Source organism: Erithacus rubecula (genome assembly GCF_903797595.1).
Source record: "Erithacus rubecula genome assembly, chromosome: 1".
NCBI lineage: Eukaryota > Metazoa > Chordata > Aves > Passeriformes > Muscicapidae > Erithacus > Erithacus rubecula.
Genome location: NC_136658.1, coordinates 111,696,041 through 111,712,553, shown reverse-complemented (window position 1 = coordinate 111,712,553; position 16,513 = coordinate 111,696,041). Strand labels below are relative to the sequence as shown.

The 16,513-nt window shown below is 46.6% G+C and overlaps 1 protein-coding gene across 2 annotated transcripts in view; it reads left to right on the top strand.

The window, feature by feature from the left end:
- Positions 1–16,513, top strand: part of IFNAR2 (interferon alpha and beta receptor subunit 2) — an 844,054-nt gene that overhangs the window by 55,087 nt on the left and 772,454 nt on the right. The window lies entirely within an intron of this gene.

Sequence of the window (16,513 nt, the reverse complement as noted above, 5' to 3'; positions counted from 1 at the left end):
GGACACTGTGACAGTTGGGATCCTGATGGGGACACTGTGACCTTTGGGATCCTGAGGGGGACACTGTGACCTTTGGGATCCTGAGTTGGACAGTGTGACATTTGGGATCCCAAAGGGGACTCTGTGACATTTGGGATCCCAAGGGGACTCTGTGACCTTTGGGATCCTGAGGGGGACAATGTGACCTTTGGGATCCTGAGGGGGACACTGTGACAATTGGGGTCCTGAGGGGGACACTGTGACCTTTGGGATCCTGGTGGGGACACTGTGACAGTTGGGATCCTGATGGGGACACTGTGACCTTTGGGATCCTGAGTTGGACAGTGTGACATTTGGGATCCCAAAGGGGACTCTGTGACATTTGGGATCCCAAGGGGACTCTGTGACCTTTGGGATCCTGAGGGGGACAATGTGACATTTGGGATCCTCAGGGGACGATGTGACATTTGGGATCCCAAGGGGACTCTGTGACATTTGGGATCCCAAGGGGACTCTGACCTTTGAGATCTCTGGGTTTGGGTTCCCAGAGCTGCCCTTGCTGGGGGATCTCCTCGGCCCTGCTGGCAATGTCCCCAGTGTCCCCAGTGTCCCCACCCCCCAGGGCTGTCCCTCTGCACCAGGAGCAGCTTTGGGCACTTCTCTACTTGAACAAAAGCTGGGTGCTCCCAGGTGGAGTCACTCCCACAGTGTTTACTCCCAGGAGGAAATCCCTGCTGGACACAATCCTGTGGAATTTTCACTCAGCCCCTGGGCAGTGCTGAGTCAGCAGGTGAGGGCTGGAGGTGCCAAGAGAGCAGCAGAGCAGAGAGAGGAGCTGGGACTGCTCAGGGGATCCTCAGGGGATCCTCAGGAGTTACTCATGGGATCCTCAGGGGTTCCTCAGGGGTTCCTCATGGGTTCCTCACGGGTTCCTCATGGGATCCTCATGGGTTCCTCATGGGTTCCTCATGAGTTCCTCACGGGTTCCTCATGGGATCCTCATGGATTCCTCATGGGTTCCTCATGGGTTCCTCATGGATTCCTCAGGAATTCCTCATGGGTTCCTCATGGGTTCCTCACAGGTTCCTCACGGGTTCCTCAGGGGTTCCTCATGGGTTCCTCATGGATTCCTCAGGAATTCCTCATGGGTTCCTCATGGGTTCCTCATGGGTTCCTCACAGGTTCCTCACGGGTTCCTCATGGGTTCTTCACAGGTTCCTCACGGGTTCCTCATGGGTTCCTCAGGGGTTCCTCATGGGCTCCTTATGGGTTCCTCACAGGTTCCTCACGGGTTCCTCACAGGTTCCTCAGGGGATCCTCATGAGTTCCTCATGGGTTCCTCATGGGTTCCTCATGGGTTCCTCACAGGTTCCTCATGGGTTCCTCATGGGTTCCTCAGGGGATCCTCATGGATTCCTCATGGGTTCCTCATGGCTTCCTCATGGGTTCCTCACAGGTTCCTCACGGGTTCCTCACGGGTTCCTCATGGGTTCCTCATGGGTTCCTCATGGCTTCCTCACGGGTTCCTCACGGGCTCCTCACGGGTTCCTCAGGGGTTCCTCACGGGTTCCTCATGGGTTCCTCACGGGCTCCTCATGGGTTCCTCATGGGTTCCTCAGGGGTTCCTCACGGGTTCCTCACGGGTTCCTCATGGGTTCCTCATGGGTTCCTCCTGGGTTCCTCACAGGATCCTCAGGGTTCTGGAATCACAGGACCAGAGGAGGTGCCTGGAGCAGAGGCTGAGCTCCCCAGTGCTGTTCTCTAGGTTTTCCCTGCCCAGCTCAGCAGTGACATTTCAGTTGCCACGTTCCACCTTTTCCATGCTGACTCTTCCAGAGTCTTTTTTATTTTTTTTTTAATGAAGAAACTTTTTAATGAAGATTTTTTTATTGAAGAAACTGTTTGAGAGTGAGCTGGGTTTGAGCATCCCATGGGCTGCAGTTGTTTGTTCTAACTGGGAACTCTTGATGTTTATATTTCCTTTTTTACTTTTAATTTTGAAGATATTACCTAATTTTATAAATTTCCTATCCCTGTGTTCATTGAAGAACATAATAAATAAATTTTGCACATTTGCTTCTTATCCCTGTCTTGTTCCTGTATGGTTTTGGTGTGGTGACATGGAAACTATCCTTCCTGAAAATCCCAATTATTTTCTTTGAAAAAAATTCTTCTTTCCCCAGGAAAAAAAATCTTTCTCCTGGAAAAACTCCTCTTTCCCTTGGAAAAATTCTTTACCTTGGAAAATCTCTTTTTTTTTTCTCCTGGAAAATTCACTCTTCTTTCCCCTGGAAAAAAACTTTTCTTTCCTTTGGAAAAATTCTTTCTCCTGGAAAAACTCATCTTTCCTTTGAAAAATCTTTCCCCTGGAAAAATCTCTTCATTTCCCTGGAAAAATTATTTTCCTTGGAAAAAATTCCTCTTTTCCTTGGAAAAATCTCTTCTTTCCACTGGGGAAAAAAAAAAAAAAAAAAAAAACAACTTTTCTTTCCTTTGAAAAAATCCTTTCTCCTGGAAAAAATTCTTCTTTCCTCTGGAAAATCTTTTTTTTCCCCTGGAAAAATCTCTTCATTTCCCTGGAAAAATTCCTCTTTCCCTTGGAAAAAATATTATTTCCCTTGGAAAAATTCCTCTTTCCCTTAGAAAAAATTATTTTCTCCCTTGGAAAAATTATTCTTTCCCCTGGAAAATCTTTTCTTCTCCCTCCCTGCCTCTATCAGGACTTGTTTTTTCAATCAGGAGTTTTCACCCCCTCTCACTTCTGAGCTCCTGCCCTGACTCATTTTTTCCCCTCTCTCTTCCCCACAAATGCCATTTTTGGCTCTTGGGGTTTTTCTCAAAGCCCTTGGTGGCCTCGAAGCTTCTTCACTTCCCTGCTGTGACCCTTCCCTCACCCCTCCCTTCTCAGGGCAGGTTCAGATCAAAAATCAGAAATATTTTATCATCAGCCCCTGGGTTGGGGTTCCCAGGGAGGTTTGGAATTGTCCTTTCCCCCCCACAAAAAAAAAAAACCCTCATTTCCCCTGGAAAATCTCAGAGGGGTCTGGATGTGGCCCTTGGGGACAGGGTGACATCACAACATGGGAGGTTTGTCACCAGAGAAGGTGCATTCCTTAAATTAATGTTTTAATTTCCTGCACATCCCCCACCAAAACCTGATCCAGGAGGGATCTGCTGCAGGGCTGGGAGAGCTCAGAGCCCCTGCCAGGCCTGAAGGGGTTAAAAAAAGGGAGATTTTTTACAGGGGCAGAAAGTGATAGGAGGGCAGGGCTGGGTGGCATTTTGGGATTTTGGGATTTTGGGAATTGGGAATTGCTCCCTGGCAGGTGGGGCTGGAATTCCCAGGGGCACAAAGTGATAGGAGGGCAGGGCTGGGTGGCATTTTGGGATTGGGATTTGGAAATTGCTCCCTGGCAGGTGGGAGGTGTCCCTGCCATGGATTTGGTGGCTCTGGGTGGGATTTGGGTCCCTCCAACCCAAACCAGGCTGAAATTCTGTGACTCTCCCCAAATGTCACCATTTGAGGAACTGGATTTTTTTGGACACTGGGATCCTTTTGTTCCCACAACTCTCCACCCCTCAGCCACCCAAATTAAGGATGAATTTCCACTCCCAGACAAGCCTTTCCTCAGAAAAGCTGGTCAGGCAGGCAAGTCCATTCCTGGCTGGGGATAAAGGAGTGTTTGTCTCTGCACATGAGTAAATTCTGTTTACTCTGCTCATGAAACTGCTCTGATCAGGCTCTGCCTCACTGCACTTCCTCTGTCTCCTTGATTTCACCACAGATTTACTGTAAGTGAATCACCAAACCCTTGTTTGGTCGGTTTTTTTTTTTTTTTAAACTTTAATCCTCGTGGTGAAATGCACACACACCATGGCCCCAAAGGCTTTAGGAAAGCCTGGCCCAGCTCTGAATTCACAGCAAACCCCAAATCCTGCTCCAGGTCAGGGCACAGAACACTGAACACAACCAGGGAGGGAGGAGTTGTTTTCTTTCCTTTTTGATCTCTGTGATTTCTCCCTTTTACAGTCACAAACTGTGCCCAAACTTGAGCCTCGTGAAATCACAGAACCCCAGACTGGGCTGGGCTGGAAAGGACCTTAAAAATCATCCATTAAAACCCAAATCTGCTCCTGGGGTGGCAGAATTTCCTTCACCCTCTGCTCCTGGACATTTAGAAGTGGCACCTTCCAGGACCCAAAGGGGCTCCAGGAGAGGGGACAAGGACAAGGACACTGCCAGAGGGCAGGGCTGGGCTGGAAACTGGCACCAAAATTCCTCTCTGAATTGGAGATGCCTCTTCCCACATCTAAATAATTTTCCATCTCCCTCCAAGAAGCCCCATCAGCATCCAGCTCATCCCAAAAAATCAACACAGCCAAATTTGCAGCTGATCAGACCAATGTGGGTTTTCTGTAAGAATTTTTTTTTCCTTTTCAGGTCAAGCCACTTTCAAACAACTCAACTCTGCTTCTCTTCCAGGAAGCAGTTTGAAAATCCAAGCAGCAGAAACACCAGGAGAGGCAGGGAATGAGGTCAGAATTTGAAGAGCTTTTTGGTATAATAAGTCTGGAATTTGTTTAAAGCTTTTTGAAGTGTAATTTGAACAGGAAAGGGGATCCTTCCTGTTTTTCTCTCGTTCAGTTTCCTGTCTGAGCTCCCCGTGGTTCTTCACATGAACAGAGGGACAGTTGAGGAACAGGAGGCTGATTTCTCTCCCAGACCACTGTGGTCCTAAAATTGTTCAAATTCTGATCCCTGCCCGATGTGGAACTGCCCCTGGCTCTGGCAGTGGATTCATTTCCCCCCTCTCTCTGTTCTATTTTAATTTTTTCCTTATCTTTTTTCCGATTCAATTTTTGTTTCAAGATTCACTGCTGGAAATTTGGCTGCAGGAAAATCAGGAAATCATTTACCCCCCCTGTCTGATTTGACATTCACTTTGCTTCCCTCTCCCTGGGCTCAAAGACAAGCAAGCCAACACCCAGAATTGCTCCTGTAGGTTCTGCAGGTTTCCTGGATTATTGATACTATTTTCTTATTATTTTATTTTCGATTTAAAAATCCAGCTCTCTCTTCCCTCTCCATTAAATCACTTTATTCTCCATTCTCCTTAAGCTCCCAGTTTTAATAAACCATCCCTCATCAACCCATGGTGGAAGCCACATCTTCATTAACCTTTTCTCACTTTGACCCCCTCCTACCAGAGAGGCCTCCAGGGCAGTATAATCTTAATTTCCTGGGTTTTGATTTATCAGGAAGCTCCAGACAAGACAGGGCTGGGGTGAAACCAAAACCCTGCCCGAGTTTCCCTTCTGGTTTGGCAAAGGGCAAACAAATTCTGGGATTTCTGTAATAAAACCTGTCCTTTGCAGCAGGGAGGGGGAACCCCCCTGCATAAGTCACAAGTGGAGTTTCTTTAATTTCCAGTTCCTCCACACTTCCTTCATCAATCAGAATCTCGTTAATGAAGGTGCCCCTCAAATTCCAGCCACTCTGAATTTCTTTAAAGAGAAAGAAGCAGTTGTTGGTTGCTGTAAAGTTGTTTATTGCAGGAATACATCAGTCTGGAAGTCAAAGAATTCAGAATATTAAAGTTCATGCTAAAAAGTAAAACCTTTCTGGCACAGAGCAGCAGCTCCCTGGGATTTTCTTTTCCTTCTTCTTCTTCCTCATTTTCTTCTTCTGCCTGGTGCTGCTGGTGATCTCTCACCCCAGCACTGGAGTTTTTATTCATCAATCATCCAGTGAGCTAAAAACACAAATCTAAACCATTCTTCCTGCACCTTTCAGAGCTCAATTCTAAAGTACCAAAGTGGTGTCAGTCCTTACACATAATTACATAATAAATACACACAATTTACAATTTGCAATTTACAATTTAGTTCTATTTATTCTTGTGAGTGGTTCTATCTGTTTTACCTAGAAATGCAAGCAATGCTTTTGTTATGTCTGGGCTAAATTACTGAACTTTTAACTAGGCTTGGGCTTTAAACCAGACTTTAGGTACTTAAAGTATATTCCTGCTTACTTAACACCAAAACTTGCACTTTTACTTCGTGTCTATTTGGCTTAATAATATTCCTACTTATTTAAAATTCAAATTTGCACTATTACCTCATGACCATGTGGATTGATACATTTTAATTTCTCTAACGGTTTTAATTCAATCCCGGGGTTCTGTTCCCTCTCCGAGGAGCTCAGAGAGGTTTTTGTTTTATACACTAAACAATATTTTGCACATCGGCAGTCACAGCCTGTCCCTGACCCCGGCGATTCGAGGATCTCGGTGTCAGCACATGCGGAATTCAGGGAAATCCCGGAGCGCTGGGGATGCGTCACCCTCCGCAGGGTCCGCGGTGGATTTAATGCTCCTTTCGGAGTTCATCCTTTGTGTCAGGGTTAAAAATTGAGATTATTACCTGGTTGATCGTGATTATCGCCTGATTTAAGGCTGCCCCACCCTGCAAACAGCCCCGGGCTGAGAGAGAGGCGGGAATCTCCCCCTGGAGGGAGAAAAATGCGGAATCCAGTGATTCAAGTGATTCATCCGTGGGGAATCAGAGCTGCCCTGCCCTGCCCTGCTGCTCCTGCTGCTTTTCTTCGCACAGAAAATCCACGGCAGGGACCCCCAGGGACCCCCGGGCAGCCAAACATCATCAGGGTTAATTGGAGATAATTTAAATACCCTGACCTTGCTCGCTTTCCTCTATTGGCAGTCCCGCTGACATAATACTGCGGTTATTAATAATGATAATGATAATAATGATGATGCTGCTAGCAGCGCATTTCCTCTCTGAAGGGTTCACGGAGAGGATTTTGGCTGTGCTCAGGAAATCCCCTCTGCTTTTTCTGCTTTAACCGCGGCTGTGCCGGGGCTCCCAGACCCGCTGCAGTTCCTCAAACGCGTTTTCTTCAATCGAGTCACAGTCCCCGGGGAGACGCAGCCCCAGCCAGCGCCGCCAGCGGCTGCGACAGTTTTTGGGGTCGGTGTCACCAGCTGGAGGTGTGGGGTCACTTGTGGGGTCACTTGTGGGGTCACTTGTGGGGTCAGTGTCACAGGAACTGCAGGTTTGGGGTCAGTGTCACAGGAACTGCAGTTGTGGGGTCAGTGTCACCAAAGGCTGCGGGTTTGGGGTCAGTGTCACCAAGGGCTGCAGGTTTGGGGTCAGTGTCATCAGGAATTGCAGATGTGGGGTCAGTGTCACCAGGGGCTGCAGGTTTGGGGTCAGTGTCACCAGGAATTGCAGGTTTGGGGTCAGTGTCACCAAGGGCTGCAGGTTTGGGGTCAGTGTCACCAGGAATTGCAGGTTTGGGGTCAGTGTCACCAAGGGCTGCAGGTTTGGGGTCAGTGTCACCAGGAATTGCAGGTTTGGGGTCAGTGTCACCAGTGCCTGCAGTTTTTTGGGGTCAGTGTCACCAGGAACTGCTGCTGTGCCCTGGGCAGCTGGAATAACCTGGGGTGAGATGTGTCTACATCAACCACAGGGACAGGGATGGGGAAAGGGACAGGGGATGGGATAGGGATAAAGGGATAGGAATAATGGGATAGAAATAGGGATAGGAACAGGGATAAAGGGATTGGGATAGGGATAAAGGGATAGCGATAAAGGGATAGGAGTAATGGGATAGAAATAGGGATAGAACAGGTATAGGTATAGGGATAAAGGGATAGGGATAAAGGGATTTGGATTAGGATAGGGATAGGAATAGGTATAGGGATAAGGGATAGGGATAAAGGGATAGGGATAAAGGGATTTGGATTAGGATAGGAATAAAGGGATAGGAATAGGGATAGGGATAAAGGGATTGGGATAGGGACAGGGACAAGGACAAAGACAAGGACAAGGACAAGGACAAGGACAATAACTGAGGATGAAGGCGGGAGCAGGAAGGGACAGGGGCAGACACCCGGACAGGAGAAGGGGCCGGAGCCGGGACAGAGCCAGGCGCGGCCCCAGCAGAAACACCCGGGGCAATCCCCGGCACAGCCCGTCCGAACCGGCACCGGGCCAGGCCCATCCCGCACCCTGCGGGCGGGGCCGGGCCGGGCCAGCCCCCGGGGGAGGTGACAGGGGCTGTGACAGGGCAGGGGCGGTGACAGGGGCGGTGACAGGGGCGGTGACAGAAGCGCTGGCGCCGGCGGGGCCGGAGCGTGCGGCCGCCCCAGCCCAGCCCGGCCCGGCTCGGCTCGGCGCGGCCGGGCCCGGCCCGGCTCGGGGACCCGCGGCCGAGCGGGGCCATGCGGGGCCGGGCACGGCTCCGCTCCCCGCCGCTCTCCCTGTTCCTGCTCCGGCTGCTGTTCCTGCCGCTGTTCCTGCTGGGCTCGGCACGGGCCGCGGGTGGGTGCGGGGCCGGGCGCTGCGGGGTGCGGGGGGGGGTGCGGGGTGCGGGGGGGATGCGGGGTTTGGGGGGGGGTGCGGGGTTTGGGGGGGCGGTGTTTAGGGGGGATGCAGGGTTTGGGGGTGCGGTGTTTAGGGGGGATGCGGGGTTTGGGGGTCCGGTGTTTTGGGGCCATGCGGTGTTTAGGGCCGTGCTGGGTTTGGTGCCCGGGCTCTGGTGGCCGCTCGGGGCCGGGGTCGCTCTCTCCTCTCCTCTCCTCTCCTCTCCTCTCCTCTCCTCTCCTCTCCTCTCCTCTCCTCTCCTCTCCTCTCCTCTCCTCTCCTCTCCTCTCCTCTCCTCTCCTCTCCTCTCCTCTCCTCTCCTCTCCTCTCCTCTCCTCTCCTCTCCTCTCCTCTCCTCTCCTCTCCTCTCCTCTCCTCTCCTCTCCTCTCCTCTCCTCTCCTCTCCTCTCCTCTCCTCTCCTCTCCTCTCCTCCCCTCCCCTCCCCTCCCCTCCCCTCCCCTCCCCTCCCCTCCCCTCCCCTCCCCTCCCTTTCCCTCCCGGGTTTCCGGGGCTCAGCCCGGGCTGGGGTCGGTGCTGCCCAGCCCGGGGCTGCTGCTCTCAAACTGGAGCTCAATAATCCCGGTTTGAGCTCAATAATCCCGGTTTAAGATCAATAATCCCGGTTTGAGCTCAGTAATCCCAGTCTGAGCTCAGTAATCCCGGTTTGAGCTCAGTAATCCCAGTCTGAGCTCAGTAATCCCAGTCTGAGCTCAATAATCCCGGTCTGAGCTCAATAATCCCGGTTTGAGCTCAGTAATCCCAGTCTGAGCTCAGTAATCCCAACTCCAGGTGTGTCCCAGGGCTGCAGCCAGGCTGCCACACCTGGGGGTGCTCACCTGGGCAGGAGGAGCTGCAGGGAGAGCTCAGAGCCCCTGGAGGGATCCAGGAGAGCTGGAGAGGGACTGGGGACAAGGGACAGGACACAGGGAATGGCTTCAGAGTAGGGTTTGATGGGATATTGGGAATCAGGAATTGTTCCCTGGGAGGGGCTGGGATGGAATTGCCAGAGCAGCTGTGGCTGCCCCTGGATCCTGGAATGTTCAGTTCCAGGCTGGACACTGGGGCTGGAACAGTGGGACAGTGGGAGGTGTCCCTGCCATGGCTGGGGTGGGATGGGATTATTTAAAATTATTAAAAATCCCTCCCAAAACCATTCCACACTTGAACGAGGTGTCACAGTGGTGCTCACTTGGCACTCGGGTTCTCTGTGAGTTCAGCATGTCCCAAATCTCAAATCCCACATCCCATGTCCCAAATCTCAAACCCTTGTCCCAGATCCTACATCCCATGTCCCAAATCTCAAATCCCTTGTCCCACATCCCACATCCCATGCCCTGGCACTTCCCAGAGCTCTTGGAAATCCCAGAATGGGTTGGGTTGCAGCTGGTCCCACTCCACCCCCTGCCATGGACAGGAATCTATCCCAGGTTACAAGGAGGAGCCACTTTGGTGCACTATTAGAGATTTTTATTTGTTGTTTTTCCTTTGTTTTTAGTTAAAGTTAGGATTAAAGGTGTGGGAGACAATGTTTTGTATTTGGACTTGTTTGTTTATTAATTTTTATTTATAGTACAATGAGTGCTACAGCACCTCTAGTTAATAATCTAGAAGTGAGAAAATGGAGCTGGATTTTGCTCATTGCAAGGTCTTTTAAACAATCTAATTAAAAGCTAACATTATATTATTTATAGGTTTAGCTTAATGACTAAACACTTGTGACCTGCACTTTCTATTTAACTGTTTAACTAAAAATACTACTTCAAATTTAAAAAGAAGAAAGAACAAAAAAGATGAGAAGCTAATGCATGAAAACTTCCATCTTTTCCATACTTGTTATTATATTCTAAAACCTTAAATTCCACATTCTTTACATGTAGTATTACACACTTTTATCCAAACCACACACTAATGATGGCAACTCCATTATTTAATTTTGGAAGCTTTTTTTACAAGGCTTTAGGCCAAAAGCAGCTCTCTTTTAAAAGTGAGTTTCAAAAAGCAGGAAAAGTTTAAAACAGCAAAATTCCAGAGCAAATGCCCCCCCAAATGTTGTTCTGGCAGGAGGGTTTGGGGCAGGCTGACCCAGCCAAGCTGCTTTCACTGCCTGGCACTGTGGCTTCACACCCTGCTGGGTGAAAGCTCTGACTTGTGGTGTGAATCCTGTGCACAGCAGGAAAAAACAATCTGAGCTCAGAGAAAACCCCTCCGGGGGAAAAAGGAGGGGTGGGAGCTCTGAGTGTGCCCCTGGCTGGGGGAATTTGGGTTTCCAGGCTGCCTGGAGCTGGGGCTGCTCTGCTGGAAATGCTCATTTTGCTGGTTTGGGGCTGCAGATCAGCAGGAAGTTGGTGTGTGGTTTCCCTGAGAGGGAGGGAGGGATCTGCCAGAAATTCAGATTTCTCTCGGTTTTGAGAAACTCCTCAGCCTCGTGGCAGAGACAGAGGGAGATGAGCCTTGTGGTGTCTTTGATAAACCCTGCAGTGTTTTTGATAAATCCTGCAGTGTTTTTGATAAACCCTACAGTGTTTTTGATAAATCCTGCAGTGTTTTTGATAAATCCTGCAGTGTTCCTGATAAACCCTATAGTGTTTTTTATAAACCCTATAGGGTTTTGATAAACCCTATAGTGTTCTTGATAAACCCTGCAGTGTTTTTGATAAACCCTGCAGTGTTTTTGATAAATCCTGCAGTGTTCTTGATAAACCCTGCAGTTTTTTTGAGGCTGGCAGGGGAAGTGACTCATTTCTGAATAAACAGCAAGCAGTCATGGGATCCCATTTCAGGGCTGGAGGGACCCCAAATCCCATTTAATCCCACCCCATCCATGGCAGGGACCTCTCCCAGTGCCCCAGGCTGCTCCAGCCCCAGTGTCCAACCTGGAACTGAACATTTCAGGGATCCAGGGAGCAATTCCTGCCCCAAATCCCCTCCAGCCCCATCCTGCCCCGTTGTTGTTGTTTGATTTTTAGCTGTGTGGTTGTCAGAGCATCCTGGGATTCTGTAGGAGTGTGTGGCAGCTCTGAGGGCACAGATGGTGTGAGATCCCTCACCACGTGCCAGACCAGCCCTGGCACAGCAGCCAGGCTCCCCTGGGGCTGCACAGGGACAATTTCTCATGAATTAAGAGAAACTTCCCTGGGGAACCTCAAAGAGATGGGACAGGGATGGTTTGGGGATGTCCCAAGCTCTGCAAAGCTGAACAAGCCACTTGTGTGTTCTGAGAGAGCTGAGGCTAAGAAATTAATGGCAGACCTGACTAAATTAAATTAAAATAAGTTAATGGCAGGCCTGATTACAGCTTTGGGTTGGCAGGGATGTTTAAGGTCACCCAGTGCCACCCCAGGGACACCTTCCCCTGCCCTTGGACCCTTCCAGCAATGGGGCAGCCTCAGCTTTTCCTTGGAAAGCTGCAGCTCAACTCATTATTTGGGATTTTGGACTTAGGGTTTAATGCAACTTGATGTATAAATCAAAAAAACCCCAAACTTTTTAACATGACCCCAAATTCCCAAGGAGGGCAGAGTTTGATTCAAGTGCTTGATCTTCTGATCTCGTTGATGTAAAAATTAATGAGCTGTGCCTTAGGAAACTCTTATTCAGAGTAAGAAATGAGCCTGTGGTGCTGTGGGGTGTTATATATATATATATGTTTGGTTTTTTTTTTAAATTTTTTTTTTTTTTTTAAATTCATCAATCAGTGGAACCCTTCCCATTGTTTCTTTCATCTCCCAGCAGTCCCACAGCTCCTTTGCAAACACAAATCCCTCATTCCTCTCTGGAGGTTTTGGTTCTGCTGCCCCTCCCTTCTCATCCCTTCCTCCTCCTCCTCCTCCTCCCCATTTCTCTCCTGGCTCCTTGCCTGGGGATTCCCTCCCTCCTGCCCTGCCTGGGCTGGCAGTCTGTCCTTAATATTGTCCTTTTTCTGTCCTTTTTCCTGTTCCTTTTCTGTCCTTTTTCTGCCTCTTTTCCTGCCCTTTCCTTCTATTTTTCTGCCTTTTTTTCTGTCCTTTTCCTGTATTTTTCCTGTGTTTCCTGTCCTTTTCCTGCCCTTTGTCTGTCCCTTTTCTGTCCTTACTCTGTCCCTTTGTCTGTTCCTTTTCCTGTCCCTTTCTGTCCCTTTTTCTGTTCCTTTTCTTGTCCTTTTCTTGTCCCTTTCCTTCTACTTTTCTGCCCTTTTTCTGTAATTTTTTTCTGTCATTTCCCCCACCCTTTTCCTGCCCCTTTTCCTGTCCCTTTCTGTCCCTTTTCCTTCCCTTTTTCCATCCCTTTTTTCTCCCTTTTCTGTCCTTTTCCCACTCTTTTTCTGCCTCTTTTCCTGCCCTTTCCTTCTACTTTTCTGCCCTTTTTTTCTGTCCTTTTCCTGTATTTTTCCTGTGTTTCCTGTCCTTTTCCTGCCCTTTGTCTGTCCCTTTTCTGTCCTTACTCTGTCCCTTTTCCTCTCCTTTTCCTGCCATTTTTCTGCCCTTTCTCCATCATTTTCCTGCCCTTTCCTGACATTTTTTTCCTGCCCTTTTCCCTTTTTTCTTTTCCTTTTTCTTTCCTTTTTTCTTTCCTTTTCTTTCCTTTTCCTGCCCTTTCTCCATCCTTTTCCCATCCCTTTCCTCCCCTTTTCCATCCTTTTTCATGTTCTTTTCCATCCTTTTTCTTTCCTATTTTTTTTCTTTTTCCTCCCCTTTTCCTTCCCTTTTCCCATCCTTTTCCTGCCCCTTTCCATCCTTTTTCCTGTCCTTTTTCATTCTTTTTATTTCCTCTTTTTTTTTTTCTTTTCCTCCCCTTTTTCTTCCATTTTCCTGCCTTTTCTTCATCCTTTTCCCATCATTTTCCATCCTTTTTCTTTCCTCTTTTTTTCCCTTTTCCTCCCCTTTTCCTGCCATTTTTCTGCCCTTTCTTCATTCTTTTCATCTCTTTTCTCCCTTTTTCCTCCCCCTTTCCATCCTTTTTTTTTCCTTTTTTTTTTTATTTGTCCTTTTCCCACCCTTTTCCCACAACTCTCCCCTCCTGCTTTGCCCCTCCTGGCCAGGATCCCCAGGCTGGTGTAGTGTCGGGTTTGGGGTTTGGGGTTGTTTTGGGGTTTAGGGTTGTTTTGGGATTTGGGTTTTGGGGTTTGGGGTTATTTTGGGGGTTTGGGGTTTGGGTTTTGGGGTTTGGGGTTATTTTGGGCTTTAGGGTTATTTTGGGTTTTGAGATTTGGGGTTTTGGGGTTTGGGGTTGTTTTGGGTTTTGGGGTTTGGGTTTTGGGGTTTGGGGTTATTTTGGGGTTTGGGGTTATTTTGGGTTTTGGGGTTTGGGGTTTTGAGGTTTGGGTTTTGGGGTTGTTTAGGGGTTTGGGTTTTGGGGTTTGGGGTTTGGGTTTTGGGGTTATTTTGGGGTTTGGGATTGTTTGGGGGTTTTGGGGTTTGGGGTTTGGGTTTTATGGTTGTTTAGGGGTTTGGGTTTTGGGGTTGTTTTGGGGTTTGGGTTTTGGGGTTTGGGGTTGTTTTGGGGTTTGGTGTTGTTTTGGGGTTTAGGTTTTGGGGTTGTTTTGAGGTTTGGGGTTGTTTTGGGGTTTGGGGTTGTTTTGGGGTTGTTTTGTGTTTTGGGTTTGGGGTTGTTTGGGGTTTGGGGTTGTTTTGGGGTTGTTTTGTGTTTTGTGTTTTGGGTTTGGGGTTGTTTGGGGTTTGGGATGGTTTTGGGGTTTGTGTTTTGGGGTTTGTATTTTGGGGTTTGTATTTTGGGTTTGGGGTTGTTTTGGGGTTTGGGATGGTTTTGGGGTTTTGGATTTGGGGTTGTTTTGGAGTTTGGGGTTGTTTTGGGGTTTGTGTTTTGGGGTTTGTATTTTGGGTTTGGGGTTGTTTGGGGTTTGGGGTTGTTTTGGGGTTTGGGGTTTGGGATGGTTTTGGGGTTTGTGTTTTGGGGTTTGTATTTTGGGTTTGGGATTGTTTTGGGGTTTGGGGTTGTTTTGGGGTTGTTTTGTGTTTTGGGTTTGGGGTTGTTTGGGGTTTGGGATGGTTTTGGGGTTTTGGGTTTGGGGTTGTTTTGGAGTTTGGGGTTGTTTTGGGGTTTGTGTTTTGTGCTTTGGATTTTGGGTTTGGGGTCGTTTGGGGTTTGGGCACATCCCCAGCCCCAGAGCCAATCCCAATGCAGGAATCCCAGAGCTGGCACAGAGGAGGATTTCCAATTCCATTTCCATTTCCAATTCCATTTCCATTTCCATTATTTCCATTTCCATTTCCATTATTTCCATTTCCATTTCCAATTCCATTTCCATTTCTATTTCCATTTCCATTTCCATTATTTCCATTTCCATTATTTCCATTTCCAATTCCATTTCCATTTCCATTATTTCCATTTCCAATTCCATTTCCATTTCCATTTCCAATTCCATTTCCATTTCCATTTCCATTTCCAATTCCATTTCTATTTCCATTTCCATTTCCATTATTTCCATTTCCATTTCCAATTCCATTTCCAATTCCATTTCCATTTCCATTTCCATTATTTCCATTTCCATTATTTCCATTTCCATTTCCAATTCCATTTCCATTTCCATTTCCATTATTTCCATTTCCATTTCCAATTCCATTTCCATTTCCATTTCCATTATTTCCATTTCCATTTCCATTTCCATTTCCATTTCCAATTCCATTTCCATTTCCATTTCCATTTCCATTTCCAATTCCATTTCTATTTCCATTTCCATTTCCATTTCCATTATTTCCATTTCCATTATTTCCATTTCCATTTCCAATTCCATTTCCATTTCCATTTCCATTATTTCCATTTCCATTATTTCCATTTCCAATTCCATTTCCATTTCCATTTCCAATTCCATTTCCATTTCCAATTCCACTTCTATTTCCATTTCCAATTCCATTTCCAATTCCATTTCCATTTCCATTTCCATTTCCATTTCCATTTCCATTTCCATTATTTCCATTTCCATTTCCATTTCCATTTCCATTATTTCCATTTCCATTTCCATTTCCATTATTTCCATTTCCATTTCCATTTCCATTTCCAATTCCATTTCCAATTCCATTTCCAATTCCATTTCCATTTCCATTTCCAATTCCATTTCCAATTTCATTTCCAATTCCATTTCCATTTCCATTATTTCCAATTCCATTTCCATTTCCATTTCCATTATTTCCATTTCCAATTCCATTTCCATTATTTCCATTTCCATTTCCATTTCCATTTCCATTATTTCCATTTCCATTTCCAATTCCATTTCCAATTCCATTTCCATTTCCATTTCCATTATTTCCATTTCCATTATTTCCATTTCCATTATTTCCATTTCCATTATTTCCATTTCCATTATTTCCATTTCCATTTCCATTTCCATTTCCATTATTTCCATTTCCAATTCCATTTCCATTTCCATTTCCATTATTTCCATTTCCATTTCCATTTCCATTTCCATTTCCATTTCCATTTCCATTATTTCCATTTCCATTATTTCCAATTCCAATTCCATTTCCATTATTTCCATTTCCAATTCCATTTCCATTTCCATTTCCATTTCCATTTCCATTATTTCCATTTCCATTTCCATTTCCATTATTTCCATTTCCATTTCCATTTCCATTTCCATTATTTCCATTTCCATTATTTCCATTTCCATTTCCATTTCCATTATTTCCATTTCCATTTCCATTTCCATTTCCATTATTTCCATTTCCATTATTTCCCAGGAAGTTTCACTGGGATGGGCTCAGAGCTGGCAGGGAAAGGGCTCCGGGGATGGAACAGCCCAGTGGGGCTGGAAAACCTGGAAACTGCCAGGAAAATGAATTTTTGTGAGGAGCAGGAAGGGAAAGGCTGAGCCTGGAAAAGGAGCTCAGGAGGGAGAAAATGAGAGGAAATGGCCTCAAACTGCACCAGGGCAGAAATTAGATCAGAAATTAGAAATAGAAATAGAAATAGAAATAGAAATAGAAATAGAAATAGAAATAGAAATAGAAATAATCAGATCAGAAATTAGAAATAATAATATAAATATAAATATAGATATAAATATAGATATAAATATAAATAATATATATAATATAAATATAATCAGATCAGAAATTAGAAATTATAATAATATAATATAATATAAGATATAGATATAGATATGCAGATCAGAAATTAGAAATAATAATTCAATATAAATATAGATATAAATAT